This window comes from Rhinichthys klamathensis, unplaced genomic scaffold, assembly GCF_029890125.1.
Source record: "Rhinichthys klamathensis goyatoka isolate OS25496 unplaced genomic scaffold, OSU_Roscu_1.1 h1tg000223l_1, whole genome shotgun sequence".
Lineage (NCBI taxonomy): Eukaryota > Metazoa > Chordata > Actinopteri > Cypriniformes > Leuciscidae > Rhinichthys > Rhinichthys klamathensis.
The window spans coordinates 4,381,704-4,389,639 of NW_026606747.1; the positions used below are offsets into that span (position 1 = coordinate 4,381,704).

Consider the following 7,936-nt stretch of genomic DNA (forward strand, 5'->3'; position numbering starts at 1 on the left):
CACATTCCCTTTAAGAGCAGGTGCGCATGTTGCATGGCGGATTGCTATTATTAAACTGCTGCATCTGTGTTGAAGAGAGAATCAAAGTGTATGCGCGTTGTGCACCCGCTACATTATGGCCAAGCATGCGCGCTTATGAACAACGCACCACTGACTTTAGACTAGGCTTTTTCTGGTCAGTGGCGGAATTGTTTTCTGGAACTGCAAAATAGCACTAGGGAATGTTTGCGCCGAAACACGCCTCCTTTTTTGCGCTGAACCGCCCAGGGAGCGCAAGTTCATTTCCTAGTTTACCGACGTGCGTCTGTGGAGGGATAAGTGCGCTTTGCGCGGGTGCAAAATACTAATGATACATGCGCCGGTGTACAAAGTCAATTGCGCTGAGTGCAAGATAGGGCCCGTTGTGTGTAAACGATGACAACTGTGTTGCAGTTGTGTTTAACTTTTGCCCGCCCGTGTTTAGCTTTTTGAAACATAAGTGTATCACAGTGCTAAATGTGTTTTAGTGAGTGAGAATGTGTTTGTTTAAAAAAAAAAAAGAAAGAGTCAATGAGATTTGCAAACAGTGTCTTATCTACCTGAACTTGTTTAATATTTTACAGATAGAGTGATTTATTTGACAATTTTTTTTAGGCAATTGAGAATGTGGTTCAGAGAATGGGATTTAGTGTTTTAGCAACTCAGAAAAACTGTAAGTACAAGAAGAGGTGATGCAACAGTATTGCACTGCATAAACATGCACACCAGGTGCCACTGTGTTTGTGAACACAACAATGAATACTTGAACAATAGATTTAGCTGATTGTTGTACTTTATGGTATTGCTATTTGTATTTACTTAAAGGTTTTGAATACCACTTGTGCAGGACTGAAATTATTTAGGGTTCTCAGGTTTATTATTTTGAAAATGTCTATTCTAGTGAGGACTTTAATTTTGAAAAGCAGTCACAGACAACCTCTTAGTTCAGGAAGCAGGAAGTACTAGTAGTACTGCAATAGTTCAGCAAAATGTGGTAGCTATGTGACATCTTTGAGCATCACCTTTCTCTGCATCTGTTAGACGCAATGTCTGTAAGTACACAGTGTTAAATTTATTGTGTAATACATTTGAGAAGGTTATTTGATATTAAGATGTATATTTTCTTAGTTTAATTATCCTTACGTTGTCAATCTGTAATTTTCCAATTTCATTTTTAGTGATTGTATCTTTTGTATATTTTTACAGTTTCACAGTTGAATCATAAACTTCAGAAACGACTTGTGGTGTCCAGCTAGGTTTTTGAGTCACTGTTTAACTTACTGGATAGTTAGATGCCAGAGATATCTAATAAGGCCAGTACAGTGAAAAGACATCAATACAACAGACTGAGAAAGACGCTCAAGAACTGTGTGGAATCAAGATTTAAACATTCCAAAGTCTCTATCACATCAATCAGATTTTTCTGCATGTGATTAAGTCGTATATAAACATGGCAGAAGGTCAGACAGACTCAGCAGATCTTAAAGGCACAGCTGAAGATGTGCACTCTGTCAGCGCACATTCCTTAAAAGCATCAAGTCGTTCTTCAAGGGCATCCAGTCGCCACTCAAGCGCCAGCATAGCGGTTTTCAAAGCAAGAGCAAAAGCGGAAGCCGCACAAGCCAGAGCAGCATATGCTAAAAGAGAAATAGAATTGAAAGTTGAACAGGCACGACTTAAAGCAACACTGGAGGCTTTGCAAGAGGAAAAAGAAAAGGATGCTGCTTTGGTAGAAGCTCAGGTACTGGAGGAAGCATTGTTAGAAACAGAATGTAGCGCAGCCAGCAGAGTATCAGTTCCTGTTCCCATCGAGGACAGTCGAATCAGAACAGCGGATTATGTGAAAACACAATCCGAAATCAGTAGTGGTGGTACACTGCCATCTAGTGGAGGAAAGGAAACTCAACTACCACTTCAAGCTTCTCACTTAGTAAGTCCAATCAAAAATGAGTCAGATTTAAAAAATGTACCGATTAGTTCACAAAACATGGACTTTGAAGCAGACATGAATCAAAATGTCACAAAAATGCAGTATCCTCCTTATCACTACCAAATGCAGAGTAGACCTCCTGATAAAGGAGATTCCTTGTCCATTACCTATGACCTCGCAAAGTATCTAGCTCGTTCGCAACTTGTGACAGCAGGGCTTACTTACTTCGATGACAAGCCCATTAATTACTGGGCATGGAGATCATCTTTCCAAGGTGCTATTTCTGGTTTGGGTCTTTCCCCAGCAGAAGAGCTTGATCTCTTAATTAAATACCTGGGTAGAGAATCTTCTGAACATGCACGGAGACTGAAAGCGGTTCACATCAGAAATCCGTCAGCTGCACTGATAATGACATGGCAGAGGCTTGAAGAAATATATGGTTCTCCAGAAGCAATTGAACATGCTCTTTTTGCCAAACTAGAAGATTTCCCCAGAGTGACAAACAAAGACCCACAAAAGCTTCGAGATTTAGGAGACATTCTCTCAGAACTAGAAGCTGCTAAGCTTGAAGGATACTTACCAGGTCTGGCATACTTGGACACTTCTAAGGGGGTAAATCCTATTGTGGAAAAACTTCCGTATAACATTCAAGAAAAGTGGATGTCATTTGGATCCAAATATAAGCAAGAACATCATGTTGCTTTTCCACCTTTCTCAGTGTTTGCAAATTTTGTTCGTTCAGAAGCAAAAGCACGTACAGATCCGAGTTTCAGTACGTTTCCTCATGTGAAATACGAGAAAGGAGAAAGATTTGAGAGACAAAGACAAATGCCAATATCTGTTCACAAGACTCAAATTTATCCTTCAACTAAAATACCATCTGAACAGGAAAAGAGATCAGTTAGCCCGAACAAAAGCTGTCCAATACATGGAAAACCTCATCCTTTGAGAAGATGCAGAGGGTTCAGAGAGAAATCTCTACAAGATAGAATGCAGTTCCTGAAAGAGCGGTCTGTGTGTTACCGTTGCTGTTCTTCTACAGACCATCTTGCAAAAAACTGCACTGTAGAAGTTCAGTGCAAAGAGTGCGGTAGTGACCGTCATCCTTCGGCTCTTCATCCGGGCCCTGCCCCCTGGAAATCTCAGGCATCTACCCCTACCTCAGAGCATGGCGGGGAGAAAAACAAATCAGAAAGTCATGAGGTTACATCTGAGTGCACGGAAGTCTGCGGAGAAGGTCTGAGTGCACGGTCTTGTTCAAAAATGTGTCTAGTTTCCGTCTATCCAGCTGGACACAAAGAGAAAGCAAAGAGGATGTATGCTATCTTAGATGAGCAAAGCAACCGCTCTTTGGTGAGAAAAGATTTCTTTGACATCTTTAACATCAAAACAACTCCATTGCCCTACACACTGAAAACATGTGCAGGCCTTTTAGAGACAGCGGGGAGACGAATTTCTGATTTCATTGTGGAGTCCATTGATGGAAAGATAAGTCTACCTCTCCCTACTCTTCTAGAATGTAATCAGATTCCAAACAATCGTACAGAGATTCCAACTCCTAGTGCAGCGTTTCATCACAGCCACTTGAGACAAATAGCACAAGAAATACCACCTCTCGACTCTGATGCTGAGATTCTTATGTTACTGGGCAGAGACATCCTGCAAGTACACAAAGTACGCAAACAAATCAATGGTCCAAATAACGCCCCTTTTGCCCAAAAACTGGATTTGGGCTGGGTTGTCGTTGGGGATGTGTGTCTCAGAGGAGCTCATAGGCCATCTTCAGTTCATACTTACAAGACTTTCATCTTAGATAATGGCCGTCACAGCTTTCTGAGTCCATGCTATAGTCAAATCAAGGTTAAAGAGAAGTTGGACGTTAATCCACAATGGCAACAACCTTTAGAAACCACATCTGAGGACATTCTGATAGTGCCTGATGGTGAAAGTGTTGGTCATTCAGTTTTCTCCTACACTGCAAATGATCATAAGATTGCTCCATCTGTGGAAGACACTAGGTTTCTTCAGATCATGGACAAAGAGTTTTTTCAAGACAGCTGCAATAGTTGGGTTGCTCCGCTACCCTTTCGTGAGCCCAGACAAAGTCTACCCAACAACAAAGACTATGCATTCAAACGTCTTCTCGCGCTGCGACACACTCTGAACAAACGATCACAGATGAAAGCGCACTTCCTGGATTTTATGGACAACTTGTTAAAAAATGAGCATGCAGAAATTGCACCACCTCTTCAGCAAGGTCAGGAAGTGTGGTACTTGCCGCTGTTTGGGGTGTACCACCCTAAAAAACCTGGCAAAATTCGAGTTGTCTTCGATTCAAGTGCGCCATATGAGGGAGTTTCACTGAACAATGTACTTCTCACAGGCCCTGATTTGAATAACAGCCTGCTAGGGGTCCTGATGAGATTCCGTAAAGAGCCTGTGGCTATTACTGCTGACATACAGCACATGTTCCATTGTTTTCTGGTTAGGGAGGATCATAGGGATTATCTTAGGTTTCTGTGGTACAGAAACAATGACCTTGATGGCGAAATTGTGGATCACAGAATGCGTGTGCATGTTTTCGGGAATAGCCCATCACCAGCAGTGGCTATCTATGGCCTACGGAGAGCAGCCAAAGAACATGAAGAGAGATTTGGCAGTGACACCAGAAAGCTAGTGGAGAAGGAGTTCTATGTTGATGACATGCTGAAATCATGCGCTACACAGGCAGAGGCGATCGACCTTCTCAAACGTACACAAGAAATGCTTGCAGTGTCCAACCTTAGACTGCACAAGATTATCTCTAACTGTCCAAATGTGATTGAAGCCTTTCCTTTGGAAGATCGTGCTGAGGGCATTAAAGATCTGCAGCTTTTCTCTAATGGCCTTCCCATCCTACGTAGTCTTGGTGTGTCCTGGAACGTTGCAACAGACTCTTTCATGTTTCATGTTTCGGATGATGACAAGCCTTTCACTCGGAGAGGAGTCCTATCTACCGTGAATGGCTTGTATGACCCTCTTGGATTCCTTGCTCCTGTCACCATACAAGGAAGGTTACTGTTGAGGGAACTTACCAAACAAGGTGAGGGCTGGGATTCCCCTTTGCCAGAGGACATGGAGGCAGAGTGGAAAAAATAGAAAAAATCTCTTCAAGATTTGAAAGAACTGCAAATACCACGTGTTTGTATACCCATTCCTCTGTACGATGTCCAGTGTAAAGAACTTTGTGTTTTTGCTGATGCTTCTGTCAAAGCCATAGCTGCTGTAGGATACCTGAAGGTGACAGATCAACATGGTCACACAGCTGTTAACTTCTTATTTGGGAAATCCAAATTAGCACCACAGCCAGACATTACTGTCCCAAGACTGGAATTGTGTGCTGCTGTATTAGCAGTGGAAATTGCAGAGTTGATTGTGGAAGAGATGGACATGACCTTTGATCATATCTGGTATTATACTGACAGCAAGGTAGTACTAGGCTACATTTGTAATCAAACACGGAGGTTCTATGTATACGTGAACAACAGGATTCAACGTATACATAAATCCAGTTTGCCTGCACAATGGCGATATGTTCCCACAGAGCTTAACCCAGCAGACCACGGGTCCAGATCTGTACCTGCAGCATCGCTAGGTGCCAGTTCATGGCTTACAGGCCCACACTTCTTGCATATTTCTCAGCTTCAGTCTGAATCACAACAGTCATTTGTGCTTGTGGATCCAACCTCAGATTCTGAAATACGCCCACATGTGGTTTCAAACCTTACTGAAGTTCCCAAGGTCACATGGAATTCTGAGAGATTTAGCAGATTCTCTAACTTTAACACTCTCATCAGAGCAATAGCACGTTTGATTCACATTGCCAGCTCTTTCTCCAAAGGCTCGCAAGATGATAGTTGCAGAGGATGGCATGTCTGCTGCAAAGGTCCTTCTGAAGAAGAGCTGGAGAAGGCAAAAATTATTGTGTTGAAGAATGCTCAAAAGGAGAGTTATCCAACAGAGATTAAAAGCATCACTGCATCTCACAACCTTCCTCATAAGAGTGTGTTGAGGAAACTATCTCCTGTCCTTGACAGCAATGGCTTAATTCGAGTAGGGGGTCGTATTGTGAGGTCAGGTCTGGAAACTTGTGAAGTTAACCCTATTATCATCCCGGGTACACATCATGTGGCAAAACTCATTGTGCGACATTATCATGAGTCTGTGAAACATCAGGGCAGACACTTTACAGAAGGTGCTGTCAGAGCTGCTGGATTTTGGCTTGTAGGAGGTAAGAAGTGCATACGCAGTTTGCTTTACAAGTGTGTAATCTGCAAGAAGTTGCGAGGGAAGACAGAGCATCAGCAGATGTCTGATTTGCCAGTGGAACGGTTGACAGTAGCTCCACCCTTTACCTATGTGGGTGTTGATGTTTTCGGACCATGGGAAGTGACAGCCCGTAAGACCAGAGGAGGTCAAGCTAATTCCAAGAGGTGGGCAGTTATGTTTTCATGTATGTGCTCAAGAGCTGTCCACATTGAAGTAATCGAAGCAATGAGCTCCAGTAGTTTCATCAATGCCTTAAGGAGATTTTTTGCAATCAGAGGGCCAGTTAAACAACTGCATTCAGATCGTGGTACAAATTTCGTTGGAGCTTCTCGTGAACTCAAAATGGATGATTGTTGTGTCAGCTCAGAGAATGTGCAGAAATATCTGAGAGAACACAATTGCACCTGGATATTCAATCCACCTCATGCCTCTCATATGGGTGGTCACTGGGAGCGAATGATCGGGATTGCACGTCGAATTCTTGATTGCATGCTACTTAAAGACCAATCTTCCCGTCTCACACATGAGGTCTTGACGACGGTCATGGCGGAAGTTACTGCAGTGATGAATTCACGGCCTTTAATCCCAGTGTCCTCTGACCCAGAATTTCCCTTTATTCTCACCCCTGCAACTCTTTTGGCACAAAAGACAGGTGCAACACCTCCACCACCTGGAGACTTTGGGAGTAATGAGTTGCTTAAGGAAGAATGGAAACAAGTACAAAGGTTAGCAGATGTCTTCTGGACAAGATGGAAAAAAGAATACCTCAGTACTTTGCAACACCGACGAAAGTGGCAAGACAAAAAAACTAATTTGAAAGAAGGGGATATTGTCTTGGTAAAGAACATTCAAGTCACCAGAAATGAGTGGCCAATGGCAATCGTTGTGAAAACATCACCAAGCAAAGATGGATTGGTGAGGAAAGTTGACGTTAAAGTGACTAAGGATGGCATTCAGAAAATCCTGTCACGTCCTGTCTCTGAACTTGTCCTTCTTCTGTCTCCCAATGATAAGTTATAAGTTGATTTGGGATTCTAAAAACCCCAGGCGGGGAGTGTGCAGGACTGAAATTATTTAGGGTTCTCAGGTTTATTATTTTGAAAATGTCTATTCTAGTGAGGACTTTAATTTTGAAAAGCAGTCACAGACAACCTCTTAGTTCAGGAAGCAGGAAGTACTAGTAGTACTGCAATAGTTCAGCAAAATGTGGTAGCTATGTGACATCTTTGAGCATCACCTTTCTCTGCATCTGTTAGACGCAATGTCTGTAAGTACACAGTGTTAAATTTATTGTGTAATACATTTGAGAAGGTTATTTGATATTAAGATGTATATTTTCTTAGTTTAATTATCCTTACGTTGTCAATCTGTAATTTTCCAATTTCATTTTTAGTGATTGTATCTTTTGTATATTTTTACAGTTTCACAGTTGAATCATAAACTTCAGAAACGACTTGTGGTGTCCAGCTAGGTTTTTGAGTCACTGTTTAACTTACTGGATAGTTAGATGCCAGAGAAATCTAATAAGGCCAGTACACCACTGCTAACCAAATGTACAGTTAATGAATTCAAATGGCACATTTAAAAGTGTTTAATATTTTTTATTAATGTCAACTATTTAATATATCATTTCAATCCTATTTTAGTCAGTTTAAAGTGAATGGCTGATCATTCTGTTTT

General features: G+C 41.9%; 2 long non-coding RNA genes across 2 annotated transcripts; both read left to right on the top strand.

The window, feature by feature from the left end:
* The first annotated feature begins 917 nt into the window (after positions 1 to 917).
* On the top strand, positions 918 to 1,271 carry LOC130097660 (uncharacterized). Its single transcript, XR_008808325.1, has 2 exons — positions 918 to 1,070; positions 1,225 to 1,271. It is a non-coding gene; the product is annotated as an uncharacterized LOC130097660 (long non-coding RNA).
* Positions 1,272 to 7,370: 6,099 nt separating this feature from the next.
* Positions 7,371 to 7,724, top strand: LOC130097671 (uncharacterized). Its single transcript, XR_008808328.1, has 2 exons — positions 7,371 to 7,523; positions 7,678 to 7,724. It is a non-coding gene; the product is annotated as an uncharacterized LOC130097671 (long non-coding RNA).
* Positions 7,725 to 7,936: the final 212 nt, after the last annotated feature.